The following is a 16,939-nucleotide window of genomic DNA, read 5'->3' as shown; positions in this document are numbered from 1 at the left end:
TGGAATGCTACAAATAACTGTTTGGTTTTCCTAAAGGATTTTGTCCTGTCAATTTAATACATTAAGGCTCTTTTAATATCTAATGTATGCCGGGCTTTTTCTGCTACAGAGTCTGGCTGTGGGAAGAAGACTGGTAGCTCCACTGTTTGATTAATATGAAACAGTGATATAACTTTTTGGAGAAATTTTGGGTTTGTTCGAAGCACAATTTTAGGTTTATGTACTTGTATGAACGGTTCATCAATTGTGAAAGCTTGGATTTCACTAACTCTTCTTAATGAAGTAATTGCGACTAGGAAGGCAACTTTCCATGTTAAGTATTGAATCTGGCATGAGTGCATAGGTTCAAATGGTGGACCCATAAGTCGTGTGAGCACTATGTTTAGATTCCACAAAGGTACTTCCATACACTCAGTTGGTAGTTGCAGATATCCAAACTATATGACTTCAGGAGCCAAATCGCTAGATTGAGTATTCTGGGATTTGGATGCCTGATTAGTTGTTTGTTTCGTGTTAATAGATCTGGTCTGTTCGGGAGTTTGATACGTGGTACTACTGACAGGTCAAATAGTGTGTGTACCAGGGCTGACATACCCACGTTGGCGCTATAAGTATGAGTTTGTTTTGATGCAGTTTGTTGACTATAAATGGAATCAGAGGGGGAAAAGCATAAGCAAATATCCCTGACCAATTCATCCACAGAGCATTGCCTTTGGATAGGGGATGTGGGTACCTGGATGCGAAGTTTTGGCATTTTGCGTTTTAGCTGGTGGCAAATAGATCTATGTCTGCTGTTCCCCAGTGGTGAAAGTATGGCTGAAGCACTTGGGGATGAATCTCCCACTCGTGTGTTTGTTGATGATCTCGGCTGAGAACATCTGCCAATTGGTTGTGTATCCCTGGAATGTATTGTGCTACCAGGTGAATGTTGTTGTGGATTGCCCATTGCCAAATCTTTTGGGCTAGGAGGGAGAGCTGTGATGAATGGGTCCCTCCTTGTTTGTTTAGGTAATACATTGTTGTCATGTTGTCTGTTTTGATAAGGATGTTCTAGTGAGTGAGAAGAGGCTGAAAAGCTTTGAGAGCTAGGAATACGGCTAGCAATTCTAGGTGATTTATATGAAACTGTTTGTGTTTGGCATCCCATTGTCCTTCAATGTTGTGATTGTTGAGGTGTGCCCCCCAGCAAATCGTTGATGCATCTGTTGTAAGTACGGTCTGAGGCACAGGGTCTTGAAAAGGCCGCCCTTTGTTTAGGTTTGTGGAATTCCACCACTGAAGTTATTTGCATGTTTGGCGGACTATCAACACTAGATCGTGAAGTTGATCTTGTGCCTGTGACCATTGCTGTGCAAGGCACTGTTGTAAAGGCCGCATGTTTAGTCTTGCATGTGGGACATGGCGATACAGGATGCCATCATGCCCAAAGGTTTCATGATGAATTTGACAGTGTGCTGTTGGGCTGGCTGTATTTGTGTCAATATATTGTGAAATGCTTGTGTTCTTTGTGGACTTGGACTTGCAGGTGCTGTTTGTGTATTTAGTGTGGCTCCTAAATACTGTATAATTTGCGCAGGTTGTAGGTGCGATTTTTGGTAGTTTATGGAGAACCCTAGGGTGTGTAGGGTTTGTATTACATAATGGGTATGTTTTTGCACTGTGTATGACTGTTGGATTTTATTAGCCAATCGTCGAGATATGGGAAGACATGAATGTGTTGTCTTTTTAGGTAGGCTGCTACTACTGCCAGGCATTTTGTGAATACTCTGGGAGCTGTTGCTATTCCGAAGGGTAATACTTTGAACTGATAATGTTTTCCCTGAATTACAAACCTGAGGTATTTTCTGTGCACTGGATGGATGGGTATGTGAAAATATGCATTCTTGAGGTCTAATGTTGCCATGAAATCTTGCTGCTGTAGCAGTGGGACCACATCCTGTAGTGTTACCATGTGAAAGTGTTCTGACAGGATGTAAAGATTGAGGGTTCTGAGATCTAATATTGGTCTTAAGATTCTGTCTTTTTGGGGATGAGGAAATACAGTGAGTAAACTCCTGTTCCTATTTGATCTTGTGGCACAAGCTTTATTGCTTGTTTGAGTAATAGAGATTTTACTTCCTCTTGCAACATGGTGATATGTTGTGTGGAGAGTTTGTGTGGCTTTGGTGGAATATTTGGGGGAATTTGTGCCAATTCTATGCAATAGCCATTGCGGAAAATAGATAATACCCAGTTGTCTGTTGTTATGGGTAGCCAATTGGTGTGGAACCTTTGCAGTCTTCCCCCCACAGGTGAGGTGTGAGTTGGGAAGAGATGGAGTAAGTCACTGCTTTGGCTGCTGTGAGGCTTGTTTGGTTGATTGATATTTTCCCCTGCCTCTGGGGTATTTGGCCTCTGTAAGTGCCTTTAAACCCACCTCGTTGATATTGAGGTTGGTAGGTTGACTTTGTTTGTGAGGTGGATGCCTCAGGTGTTTGGGTTCTAAATCCACCTCCGTATTGGGGTTTACGAAAGGACCCCCTGTATTGCATCATATACAAAGCACCCATGGCTTTAGCGGTGTCCGAATCTTTTTTCATTTTCTCAATAGGCGTGTGTACCTCGGGGCCAAAAAGCTGTTTTTGGTTAAACGGCATATTAAGGACTGCCTGTTGAATTTCAGGATTAAATCCTGAAGACCTAAGCCATGCGTGTCTTCGTATAGTGACAGCAGTGTTGATTGTTCTAGCTGCTGTGTCTGCAGAATCTAGGGCTGACCTGATTTGGTTGTTTGTAATAGCCTGCCCTTCCTCGACTATTTGATGCGCCCTTTTTTGTTGGTCTTTGGGGAGATGTTGCATTATATCCTTCATCTCAGCCCAGTGGGACCTATCATATCTAGCCAACAGTGCTTGGGAGTTGGCTATCCTCCACTGGTTGACTGCCTGGCCTGCGATGCCACCCTTTTGCCCGCAGCATCAAATTTTCTGCTCTCCTTGTCTGGTGGGGGTACATCCCCCGATGACTGCGAGTTTGCTCTTTTCCTGGCCGCGCTTACGACTACAGAGTCGGGAGGCAATTGTTGTGTAATAAAGGCAGGATCAGAGGGAGGTGGCTTATACTTTTTCTCCACTCTAGGAGTAATTATCCTAGCCTTCACTGGCTCTTGGAATATTTGTTGTGCATGCTTTAACATGCCTGGAAGCATGGGAAGCGACTGATAGGTGGTGTGTGTAGAGGATAGTGTGTTAAAAAGGAAGTCATCCTCTAAGGCCTCAGTGTGCATGGCGACATTGTGGTAGGATGCCGCCCTAGCTAAAACCTGAGTATATCCGGTACTATCCACCGGTGGTGATGGCTTACAAGGATAGCAGTCTGGGTTATCTGGAATGGGATCTGGATCATACAGATCCCATGGATCCACATTGTCTTGCTGTGAATCAAATGAATGTACACATGAGTGTACAAGTGTGGGAGTAGTAGGGGGAGAGACAAGCAAATAAGGAGGAGACTGAGGAGGAGAAAATTGAGGAGGTGGAGATTTTTGTTTAGACTTTGGCACTTTAGCCGGTGACTGAGCAGTGTCCAATTGTTCCTGAAAGGCCAATTTCCTCTTAGGCTTCAGAGGCCGTGCAGTTATAATTTTGCCAGTGTCCTTGTGAATATGAATTCTGGCTTGCCATTCATCTATATCCTCCATTTGTGAATGTTCCTCCGTGATTCTATGGCTTTCTTTGAGTACTTGGGAAAGTCCATGTTCCTCCGTATAAACTGGCCTTTTCGGCTCCGAAGCTGTTTTTTTCAGTATCAAAAGGCTGGGAGTGGATGTTGGCCGTGGCTCCAAAAGCGATTTTTAGAGGTTTCGACTCGAAGGATTGATGTCTGATAGTTTCGGAGACAGAGCTTCGGCTTGAGTCCAAAGGCTTGGGTGGCGTGGCCTTTTTCGGTGCCGAAGTTGTTGGATGGTCACCGAAGGTCTTTTTACGGGTTGAGCCATGGCCTTCCGGCAGTGGCGTTCCCAAGGCCTTATGTTTGGGCTTGGCTAGGGCAGGGGCAGGCGTACTCACGTGCTGTCCTGCCGTGATCGGTCTGTCCTCCTCGGACTTCTGTTCGGAGTTGGACCCTCAGACAGAGACTGCCGTGTGCATGATCTCCTCGACGTCGAGACGTTCGGTGCTCTTGGATGCCATCTCGAGTCTTCGTGCTCTTCTGTCTTGGAGAGTTATCTTCGAACTGAAGGATCTGCAGGCCTCACAATCTTCTTCCCGATTGTCTGGGGAGAGACAGAGATTACAGATGAGATGTTGGTCTGTGTAGGGAAATTTTTGCGTCGCATCGATGACAAAAGCAGAATGGGGTCCGGTCCATGAGGCTTCCACGCGGTCGGCCCGACTAGGCCCGAGTTGGGTGCGGGCGCTCCAAAGGGCGAGTAAAGATGTTTGACCCGACGGTACCGAAGTATCGATGGAAGATGGTACGCGCTCGAAACAATACTAACGAGAATTAGCGAGTTTTAGAACTTTTCCGACTCGAACGATCGGAGCGAAAAGAAACACGTCCGAGCCCGATGGCGGAAAGAAAACAATCTAACATGGAGTCGATGCCCATGCGCAATGGGGCCGAAGAGGAGGAGTCACTCGATCCCGTGACTCGAACGAAGAAAAACAACTTGCAACACTCCAAGCCAGAAGGCAGAATATGCATAGCATGTGTATCTGCAGCTACACATGAAAAAATAAAAATTAGGATCATTATTGAGGTAAAACTCTGCTTATAAAAGAACTGTAGTATGAACAAAATATGTGGTGCGAACCACCTTCTAGAAGCTTTAGAACATTTTTATATAAGAAATTACATACCTCACATATAAGGAGTAACACTGGACAGGACACAATATTCCCAATGTGCTAGTATCTAGTTACAGCAACCAGGAATTAACAGATCCTTCCCTAGTTAATATTGCACCTAAAGATGTCCAGCTTCGATCCCCTCACAGTCCTTCCTTTACATCTCCTCAATCAACAACATCCAACATTTCTCAGACAGCCCTACTTCCCAGTATAAGGAAACTTGTGGATGCCATTGATCATGGATTACTGGGCTTGACAGTGATCTAGCGCTCAAAATAAACCCTCCTCGAGTTTAGTATCATAATAGAGTAGTAACTGAACTCCATCAGACTACCCACATTTTGACATGAGACATTCTGCTATATAAGGGGCACACATCCAAAGCTTTTCTGAAGAGCAACAGGTGAAAAGCATCTTAGAAATTATGGACACATTACTTTCTACTTGTGGAGCTCAGTAACAGCTTTCTAAAATCAGAAGGGGTAAACAAAATGTAAGAGCTAAAGAACAGGAGGATCTACCTGTATCTATGAATATGGTGTACCACAGAAGAGATTAACAATGGATGACTTTGACTGGAGGAAAAGTCGAGTGAGATAACAGTGGGTGGTACTCAATGCTGCCTTCATCTGAGGCAGCCCGTGTGAGGAGCAGCAGTATTGAGAAAGAGGGGGCTTGAGAATGAGTTACAATGGAATATGACTTTCATTTGTAAATTGATGCGTGCAGGTTCACGTCAAGTGAAAGGGTGTATGTCCGAGTAGAACATCTCAATTAAATGTTCAAATGTCTGAAGCAGCCAAGGTATTTCAACATCCTATGGGCAAAATGAGAGATACCATTGACTCAGATGAAAGGGTGCTTGATGTAGACGCTAAAAGCAAAGCCATATTCCTAATGGCACCCACGTAAGGGACAGCTGCTTGCCAATATAGCTTACTGGAAAGCAATGGATAAGCAGAGTGGTAGGGAAACAAGACAGTAGTGACACCAAAGTAAATGAAACAAGGACATATCAATAATCAGTTAGATGTCCTCATGGTACACTGTGAGTCTATGGTCTGGGCAATTCACCCTCTGCCACACTGTCCAGCCTCCTATGTCAACTATCTTATCCAGAAAGCATTGCTAGTGATAGTATGTGTCCCTAACAGAACATCAGAGAAATAGTCACCAATCCCAATGAAGAGACAACTGGCTGACACAAGTACAAGTGAGTAGTGCCAGTCAGAGGCAATCTCTCACCACTCCCGCCCAAGGCCTGATACAATATTAGTTTCACCTGGATCTGGAGTGGATTAAGTTAAAATAGGAGGGATCAATGTAGGTAGGAACAGAAAGCAAGGGAAATCTCCTAATGGGGGAAGAAGAGTAAGGCAGAAGTAGAACACGGCCAGTGCAAAGTCTAAATATCTCATGGATAAAGACAGGACAGCATGAGCTGGTGTAGTCAACAGAGGCAATCTTAGCAGGCTGTGTCTCATACTGAGGAAGTTGGTGAGACACTGCCCTTCTATAGACCTGTCCCTGAAAAGTAACAGGAGTCAGGTGAGCTGGTTGGGAGTGTGAGAGAGAGGATGGGTCCCACTAGAATGACAGACACTGTAAAAGCAGAGCTTACTTGCCATCTGCTTTCAGATCCTTTTATTGTATCAAGTTTCCTGAAGCTTCTTGTAATGTGGACTACCATCACCCACAATAGCCACAGTCTTCATGGTGCTAGTCTCTGCAGCTACAGTCTTCCAATCCCACCACTTCCCCTGTAACCATAGTATGTGGGTGAGTGTATTTGCATTGCATGCCACATGTAAGGGGGTTGGTGGTAAGGAGACTGCAGTTGAGCTCAGTTTTAATAGGGGGCAGGGAAGTATCCGGAGAAATGCTGGCCATTTTCGTGTCAACATTCATGGGATCCAGTACCAGATTGTGGGTTAGTTTTAAGTAACTTTTTGGTCTTGCTTTGTGCCCTAAACTGATTTTTCGTTGTCTTTTTTAAAAAAAAATAAAGGATCAAGATCAAAAGAGAAATCTCTAGATGAGTGGTCTATTCCTGTCACTGGAAGCTGCAGGCATAACAATGACATTTGCTTAAAAAATGGATCTGGATCTAATGAATAGTGAACAATGAAGAGAACTAAGCTCAAAATTGAATTATTTCTGGTGGGCTGAAATACCATGAATTAGTTCAATTTCAGGACTTAAAACTCTCCAGTTAAAATACTAAGTAAGGTCTTAAATTTGTATTTAGACCTAGTGTGGACAGTAAAAATTAAAAACATTATATTTGTCTTGCTTTGCACAGTCAGCTTTGTTGGTAATTTGGAAACAGATGAAACGCACGGTGTTTTCACTGCAGTAGAGCTTATTCAGTGACCTTATGTTAAAATTGCTATTTTGCAATACTTTATTCTCTTGTGAGTAGAATCGTTATGGAATTGTTTTATGTACAGTGCAATGTTGCCTTACAAACACCAACAGGCATTTTTTATGATAGTGAGTAAACAAAATGAATGAAATAAAATGCAGGTATATTTTGTTTATTCAGTGCTGCAAGTAACAGACGACCAAGGCCCAATAACAGAGCCCCTGGAGATAAGAGCTGAGTCATGGGATCACATACTTCTAGAAAAAAGGGTGCATAGTGTAAACCCTAGTAATGCCAGTAGAACAGTCATCCTGGAGAACAGTGTGCTTGCATCTGCTTTTCAAATAAGTAATACTGATAAACGGTCAGAAGTGCTAATGGACCTGACATGAGTTATCTTGAAAACATCTGTAAAATAACAGGACTGTTACTGCCCAGTGTGAAATCACAAATGGGAGGAATCACTGAAAGAAACAGTACACAGAAAAGGAGGGATAGGATAATTTCAAACATTCCATTCTAGATCTATAAGTGAATATTAGTATTTGCTTGTATGTTTACTATTTCTACATCATTTTTATAAAAAAGGAAGAGCGTCTTCCTCGTTGATTGAGAAGGCCAACTTCTGAAATGCTAATGGAGGATGTTAACCTCTGGCACTAAGCTGTAAACAAATCCATTTACCTAGTATTACCAACGAGGATGGCTTGCAAGACTGTTTAACCTGGCCTTGCTGGAAAATATGAGGTAAGCATTGCAGTTCCATTTTATTCCTCACTTAACAGGGAAATCCCAAAATGTAAAAACTGCTCTTGCAATGAATCAAAATTATTTACCATCAATAACAATGTTTCTGGTGAAGACATAATGTCCCTGAAGTTTCCTCACCTTATGTTTGGCTTCAGGTGTCAGGCTGGATCTAGACACCTTTTGCCCAGCATCGCAAGGTGCTGCCAGACACCTTAATTTGCAAATATGAAGCACTAACTGGCACTTTGGTGTCAGTTCCTGGTACTTTTTCTAGACCCCATTGCAGCATGCAGAGAGAAACTGAGACAGCAACAGTGACATGCTCTAGCATACCTTCTGATCTTATTAATCACAACATTAACTCACCAGAGAAAAGCGAGGACAGTGTAGAATCTGCAGGAAGATTATGCACCCACCAGAAATATTATTAAAGCAGGTAAATAACTTTTCTTGGGATGAATACATCTTCCAGCAGTTTTCTCGTCTTAAGAATGTGTCTCCAACCAATATTCTCCAGGGGTGGGGGACTGAATAGTGTCAGGTAACAATAACATCATGTAGCACAGCCCTGGCAAAATATCCATCACTGGGCACTTAGGCCCTGAAGCAGTAATGTTTAGCAAAAGTCTGCAAGGATGACTATGTGGCCATCAGGAGAAGTCAACTACTAGAATGTCTCCAGTGAGAACTGTTGAAGCAGCCACGCCCTAGTCCAGTTGGTGTGAATAGTCTCCGATTCAGAGGATAATTAAAGTGAAATTGTGTGTTTGGTGGCCATCTTGCCATTCTTGGCTACACGAAAGACCAATAGGAGCTGATCATCTACTGTCCTGTAGGGTGTAATCCATGTAATATGATACAGTAGGCCTGGGGTCCTGTCTATGCTCTGAGGAGGGGAACCATTTATGAGGCCCATGTTTCGAACTGCTCCAATAAATGGCAACTTCTATGTGGCTGTAATATTAAATTTCTGGGCTCTGATCATTAACCCCAAGCCATTTAGAATGGTTATAGTGGACTGAAGATGTTCCTTGACCACCCCACATTTAGCAGAAACTCATCCAGGTATGACAATAAACAGAATTCTGAATGCCAATCTAAAGCTGCCACAACTGCCAAAATATTTAAAACAATACATTTTAGTTAATTAATCAGATGGCCGGGCCATGAATTGATGGCAATGGGATCCCATGGAAAACATCGGGTAAGGTCTTTTAGTGTTGATTATTGATAGTTTAACATAGGTGTCCTGGATGTACATGGAGCCCAACCAACCCCAAACCCACCACTCCCTAACTGAAAGGGCAAGGAGGAACACACTTGAAAAGACCATCTTGAAATTGTCTTGCCAATTTGACAGGTTCAAGAGAGGAAGGTCAAGGATGAATCTCAGACCGAATCCTTCTTGGATACCTAGAAGCAAAGACAAAGGAATCCTGAGCCCTTTTCCTCTAGATGCTACACTTTATAGCTCCACTGTTCAGCAGGGAAGAACTATAAAACAGAGGTATGTGCCAGAGAGCAAGTCCTGGTGGAAGGAACGAGATACACAGAGGAGAACAAGAACAGTCTGGCATAGCCCTTGCAACATTAGCTGAATGATCGTTGTGATTGCTTCCTAACTGGCAGCAAAAAAGGAGACCCTTCCCCACTAGAAGATGGAGGCTTTAGAGGGGACTCAGGGAGATTTTGAGGCAGCAGAGACAGTAGAAGACAGCGTGGACGTGATTTTCTGCTGTTTTGTCATGGTGTTTGTATGGCTGAGGTGTTCTCCTCTGCCAGGACAGGTATGCCCAGGAATATCCTTGAGATTTCCAGAACTGTTTGTGAAACTGCTCTGCTAAGGAGGCAAGGCCCAGCTCCAGGGATGTGTCTGCATTCTTGCCAAACAGTTGCTCGCCATCAAAAGGCATGTCCATTAAGAGGAATCAAACATCTCTGTAAAAGCATGTGGAACACATTCATGAATGACAGGATAAAGGGAGACCCATGCCCTTGAACTGAGCCATAGTATCTGCAGAATCTTAGCAGGACATCAGGAATTGTTTAGCAAAATCCAACATATTGGGGCCAAATCGGAGAAGGCTTTTTCATGTTATCTGGGAGATTTATGACAGTCAGTTTTGCCAGCTCAGGCAATGCATGGGCATAGGAGCCAAAAAGGCATGTAGCATTCACTATGAGGAAAATAAGACTAGCAGTTCTTTTTCTATCTTTGGGACTGATTTAGAGGTCAGAGAACCAATACCCCAAATTTCGAGATGTGTGCCGGCCTAGCAGACATCTCTAGTCATTGACAAAATAAAGGTACTGTCCGTCAAAATTATAACTTTTTCGTTTTTTCAAAAACAAAAAACCTAAAATTTAATATTGTTTTTGAATAAACAAAAATTAAAGACTCCTACAGGTTCGGAGTTTTCTCTCATGCTGTTGGAGTCATTTAACCATTTTTACCGTCCTTTACCACCAAGTTTTTCACAGAAATAAGGATGAGTAATATCTGGTCATTCGACTGCCTACTCTAAATTAGACGGGCAGTAGAATGGGCAAACGTCCGATAGATCTCACTCCGTTGTTGGCGTATATCAGAGACTGAAACAGAGTAGTTGCCATACCTGCCACACTTAAGGTCCTCTCAACTGTAAATCTGACAGGCAGGCCTTTAGTTTGGTGGATAGGGTACTCCGCCAAACGCTGAATTTGGCCCTTGGTCTGGTTGGGCACTAGTAAAGGTATGTAGGTTCCAATTTGCTGGGGGCTTGGTCCTCCGGGCCTTCCAGTGAAAGGTATAATGAAAGAATGTTTGGATCACATGGGCCAGGTTTGTCTTGTCCAGGCAGCTGACTGTAGACTGCTGGACCCATCAAAAACGTACATTTTTCCTCCACAGAGGACAGTCTCAACTCCAATACTTCAGCTTCGTTTCTTACAGCTGCAGTGAATGAAAAGTCTTCTTTCAAATGTGGGCCAGAGGGGTATATGTTATCCCCTCCTAGACAAATATCCAAACCCCTTGCACTGCGTAAGTCAAGGAACTGGCTAGCACCAGTGGTGTAAGACTTGAGGCCCTCAAGTTATCATCTTCTGTATGGCCATAATCAAGCCTGAAAAAGTATTATAGTCACACCCAAAACGTTCTTTGATTTGGGCAAACTCTTTCGCCCTCCCAAGCTGTTGAGCAAAGGGCTCATCATCAAAATAGGGCTTAGTTTTCTCTTCTGCCACTCAGGTTACTTCGGCTACATTTGAGAGTGGAGCCAGCATAGCAAGACAGAAGGTCTCAATCTGTGCAGCATTGGACAATAGGAGATGGAACTCCAGTTTCATCTTTCTGGATGTCTGAATTGGCTCTGAAAATCGGTAACAGCACAGCTTTGGGTAATGCCAGGACCCCAGTAGTCCCACGAAAAGCACTGTGCCCTCAAGGAAGAAGTAATTTTTTCCTTTGTATGGTGCTTTTTGTGGGAAGATATTTGGGACATTGTTCCCTGTCAGAAAAAGCACATTTACTTGAATCCTTGTGGGTCTTGGTCAAAATAGCTTGCCTTCTGCTCCCTAACAGCTTTTGGGTGCATTAAAGAACAAGAGTCACAAGCAGATTGGTCATGATCGGATTCAAGATACCAATTGAAGAAGTAGGTGGGTCTGATAAGAACAACATGTGGCATGGTCACAGGGTTTAGACCCTGAAATCTTATGAGATATTTTATTAGCGACTGTCAAAAGAATTTCAGCATCAAGTGGTGCAGAAAAACAGGTACTGTCATGGGCATGCTGAATGGCCCCTTATGTACATTGATGGCATCACACCTGGGACTGGGGAGTTACAAACGAAGATGCATTGCTTCACCTGAAGATACAAGAGAGCTAATGCTGGAGAAAAATATTTCAAGATCAAGTTTGGCACCAGAAGATATTCATGAGGAAAGGAATCTTTGTGGATATGTATAAATCACAAGGAATTATTTACTCATGCTGCAACCAATCTTTGGAACTCTTAAAAGTTTTTATGTTCCTTTACTCAACCTTTCTTATGAACTGCCATTGTGACCCCTCCAAGACTAAGGCAGGCAAGCATCCTGTTCTGGTTTTCATTGCAGGAGTTACTTTCTGGCAGACTGCACTCATAATCATATTTTCAAAAGGCCTCCCGCTAGCCACTGCAATCAACTGAGTAAATCAAGGTTTATCTGTGAAGCACTTCCTGCACTCTTTGTTCCTTTCTACCTCATTGTTGATTTCAACTGATAGAATGTATTTGAAACCAGCCTATTTTTCCTGCTTGAATAGCATCATGCTTTTCATTAATTGGTGTCAGGGTGAGCCATCTCCTTTCCCAGCGCCTCGCAGCCTGAACTGCTTCAATGCTAGTCACACCTCCCACTCTTCCCCAGGTCATGTGACTGATGGTGCATCCTCCATGGGTATAATCCCACTATCCCACTAGCAATGAGGTGAGTCAGTCACCATGGACTGATCATCAGTTCAAGATGGTGGGGTTACTTTCTTGTGGGCATCACTTGGAATTGTTTCCTCTTCTTCACCTCTTCTGTCAAGGTATCCAGATATAGGGTAGATACATTAAGGGTGCCTCTCCCGTTTGGGTTTGTGAAAGCTGGATTTATGACCTTTGGAAAGGATCCCTGCCCTATTCAGCCTCTCCTTCAGATTTCCTTGAACCATGAACACCATATTTTGTTCTGTAACCTAAAAGTATACTTCCAAAGAACCAGAAAGTTATCTTCTCTTTTTGCTCCTTTACCTAACCCCAGCACTGCTCCTGCGTGGTCTCGAGCCACGTAAGTTCAGAGTCTGTTGGACTGCTTCTTGGTCACTACTAGCGACACTCCACAGTGCAGCCATTGCTAGCTGCATAAAGGCCTTTTGAAAGGATTGCTCTACTAACATTCCTGGGAAAACCACTCAGGCCCTACAGCATGGCTAGTTAGTGTGCCCAGTCTTATGTTATGCATAGCTGGTTATAAAATGCTCATTATCATATCTTACTCATCTGCTGCTCCTCTGTGAAAGGGCTACATAATGTTAACCCTTTTTGATGCTCCTGTATAAACTATGGGCCAGATGTATCAAAAATCCGATTTGCATTTCTTAAATAGCAAATTTTAAGAAATCGCTATTTAAGAAATGCAAAATGGTATGTATGAAATTTGCGATTCTGAAATAGCGATTCCTTAAAATTCGCAAACGCTATTACTGAATCACAAATAGAGAAGGCAACTCCATTCATCCCTATGTGATTGTAGGCCGATAGGTGCGAATGGTTTTGCATTTCCCAATTTGCAAATTCCAGTTAGGAATTTGCAAATTAGGTAATGCAAACCCCAGGGTGCTGGGAGCCTAAGACCCCTTCTGATGCACCCCAAAAAAATATTTGCGGACATGTGAAGCACACACATGCCTTAGGGGCATGTGTGCGCTACATGTCATTTAAAAAAATGCATTTATAATGCATTTTTTTAAATTGCACATGCTTACCACCAAATTGGATTTGGTGGTAATTGCATACTCTAACTGCCCAATTCGCATTTAGGAAATGCTTGATACATGTCCTTTGGAAAACGCAAATAGGGATTCCTTATTTGCGATTTCCTATTTACAGAATCGCAATTTGCGATTCCTTAAAATTGCACTGCGAATGCCTTTCATACATTGTGAAAGGCATTTTTGCATTTGCAAACGTCTGAATTTTGCAATTTGCACCGTTTGCGAATGCAAAAACGTTTGATAAATCTGGCCCTAAATTCTGCCTTGCGCCCGCTGTACCTGGGTATTCCTCAGAGCAATTACCATGCCTGGTTGCATAATGCCCATTACTATAGGTTGATCCCTCACACACATTTTAGTAACCCTCAGGAATATACATGGCTTGACTGCAAAATGGTTGCTTCTAAGTAGCTCAACGGTGAAGTAACACATCTCCCTAGATTCAGAACACCTATTGTTCATTGGTGGTCTTTCTCTGGAACTGGATTGGACTCCTCTATGCACCTGAACTCAGCCAACCCTTTTTACCTTCAGGAAGCAATTAAAGTCTCATCTCTTCTGCCTTCTTCCAAATTATTAATGTCTCTCTTCCAATCCCGCAACTGTCCCCATGAATTCCACTTTCATTTTCATTACATTACTTTGCATCTCTCTGCTGCTCCTGTTCACTCAGAACTGTAATCTCCATTGTTACTCTGCTAAACTTTTTTTATTATATCATTTTGTTGACACATAAGCACAGCTACCTGCAGCCATAGGTGGAAAGAGCACCATAGGAAACTCTACACCTACACATAATTGTGGATTGCTTCATCCCACACATGTATTAACTCAAGAACCGTTACTGTACATAATTTGCATTTCCCATCCTTTACTTTCTGGGCACCTTGCTATGCACAGAAACATTGTAGTTTAAACGGACCATCCAAAAAACAGTAGGTATCTATATGCATGCAGAACAATGTCTTTTCTAATACTCTTCTCCAAAACACGTGTGTAAGCACAGATCCTCGCTTGCTATTACATGATTTGTGCACTCTACCATACAAATACAACACTTCACATATAGGCCACACTATTTTCACACACTTTCTATCCGTTCTCTATTCATCCGCTAGCATCTAATACTTTTGTGTCTTAACTCTCATTCCTTTTAACTTCAAAGTCACACAATACGAAAACCCAACTCGGACCATCTCAAAATACTACCCATATAGGCTACCTAACATACACATTTCCATCCATAATAATACCACCAAGCAACATGTACTCATCTGCAAAATGTGTTCTGGCATTGTCAGGGGTATGAAACACTACAAATAAATCTACAATACACTGCATTGTTCTCAGTTTCAAAAACTTGTGATTGTGTTTCATCGTATAATATATAAAGCATTCTGATACCTTTTTGGTGCAGCAACACTATCGAACATGTGTTTAAGTGAATAAATAAATTGTTGAAGCACTATAAGCAGAAAAAGATAGTAAAGGGTTCCATAAACTCTTTCCTTGGTATACCTAATAAATTACTTAAATACTTAGGCAAAAAAGAAATGAAAACAACAGTTTAAAAAAATAATGGATCATTTAGGTTAAAGTTCTATGTCACTATGTCTACCACTATGTACAACATGAAAAGAGTTTTATCAAGCTTAGCAGATTTAAACATCATTTGAAGCCCAACCTCATAATAAAGGTTTTGGGTCTGAGTGTGCTTCAAACTTTTTTTTTTTTTAACTATCCGAAGTGATCATTATTCATTGCACTGTGAGGAGTGGCTCAAGTGAAATTGGAATTCTTCTAGGTGATTAGTATGTAAAAAGACAAAAAGAAGAATCCCAGCTGAAAGATGAAGACCAAGGAAGGGAAATGTGTTAACATACATTTCTCCATGCTCTCTCCTCCAGTTTCATCTAGCTCCTTTCGCCCTTCATAAAGATCAGCACAAATATTGCCACAGTGTATACCTTTTTCTTTAGATCTGCTGCTTTCAATCCACCCTTGAGATTTGAAATACAGCCCGAAAAAACAAACTCAAAATAATTTGAGTGTTGCAGGATGTTACCTTCTTACTTTATGTACTTGCTCTCAATTTCCTCAACTGCCTTTGTTGTTTTTTTCTCTGACATACTACTGGCTTCTTTAGTCTCAGCACTCCATATCTCAAGAATTTCTGAACTGCGATGTCCATTTGCAATTTACCATTATTAGTTGTGAACCTGTGTTATTTTAGTCCACCATTCAAAAGCCTTACATGTTTGATTGGTTGCTCACAAAATTTGATCACGGGTAGTTGTGCTACTACTGGCTGCGGGTATCACCATGCGCAAAACTGATTGAGTATGGAACTAATTAGGAGTATTGTGGCTTTTGGTGCTGGGATTCCAGAGGGAGTGGGAATCTCAGATTCTGGCTATTATTCCAGCTCAGGAAAATAGTAATGACACGTTTTGTCCTTCGGAAGAGGTATGGCCATACAGACTCAGGAAACACCAGGTCATTTTCACTGTTTAGTGCTGATTCCAGGAACGAATCTGCTGACATTTTCTACATTCCCAAAGCAGGTGGAAAATGTCAGTGGGTGTCAAGTAGTCCCGGCAGCGTACAGGAGCACAGTGGAGCATTGGCTGCCCCCGTGTTGTACTCTGGAAGGCAGAAAGGTTAGGCTCTTCTTCTGGATTAATGCTGCCCTTTTTTGGGATGGTGGGCTGGGTCCAGGGCCTGCTTGGTGGGATTATGTTTCAGCTTTTCCCAGGCAGATCTTAGGAGGGTGGCGGTCCAGTCTGCCCCTGGCTAAAGTCTCTCACCTAGGGATCTGACTGTGGTAGGGCACACACTAGTCCATAGCCTTACTGCTAGAAAGGGACAAGAAGAGGTGGGGATGGGGTAACAGCCAAGAACTTCGGCCTCAGGGGAGTAAGCCCTGTATTCTCCCCGTGTTGGTGCAGAAAGTGTCAAGTTGTGCTCCAGCCCCAGCCCTTACCCCTGCAGCACTTTCATCATGTGCACATACGCACCCAGTGAAAGGGGGATCAGTGTCTTCAGAGCCAACATTTTAGGACCTGGAGTTTGCAAGTCCAGTCTTACTGAGACCGAAATAAACAGACCTGGTTATTCCGGAACCGGAGACAGTGGGGTATGCATATTGGCGAGGGGTGGAATTCCACCAGTTGCCGCTCCAGGTGGAATACTGCCACCTGTAATCAGGGCCTATTTGTATACTACTTGCTTCCAGATTGCTTGAATCCAGTGCAAAGTTAGACTATCTTATAAATCCAAGTATGGGTTCATTTGTATTATTAATTTTAATTGTATGTTCATAACACACTTTGCTAATATGCTTCTCATTTTAATAAGATCTAGGTTTTATTTCAGGGTTTGCCAATTATTTAACTTGTAGTGGCAAGTCCACAAATCACAAAACTACTAAGGTACTACTGCTGCTATTTTTACTACCACTGTAAAAAACAGAATATTGCAGATTACCATT

General features: G+C 42.6%; 1 protein-coding gene across 36 annotated transcripts in view; it reads right to left on the bottom strand.

The window, feature by feature from the left end:
* Positions 1–16,939, bottom strand: part of ANK3 (ankyrin 3) — a 1,678,649-nt gene that overhangs the window by 81,078 nt on the left and 1,580,632 nt on the right. The gene's annotated exons all lie outside the window — the stretch shown is intronic.

Source organism: Pleurodeles waltl, chromosome 6 (assembly GCF_031143425.1).
Source record: "Pleurodeles waltl isolate 20211129_DDA chromosome 6, aPleWal1.hap1.20221129, whole genome shotgun sequence".
Classification (NCBI taxonomy): domain Eukaryota; kingdom Metazoa; phylum Chordata; class Amphibia; order Caudata; family Salamandridae; genus Pleurodeles; species Pleurodeles waltl.
This window is presented reverse-complemented; position numbering and strand designations above follow the sequence as displayed.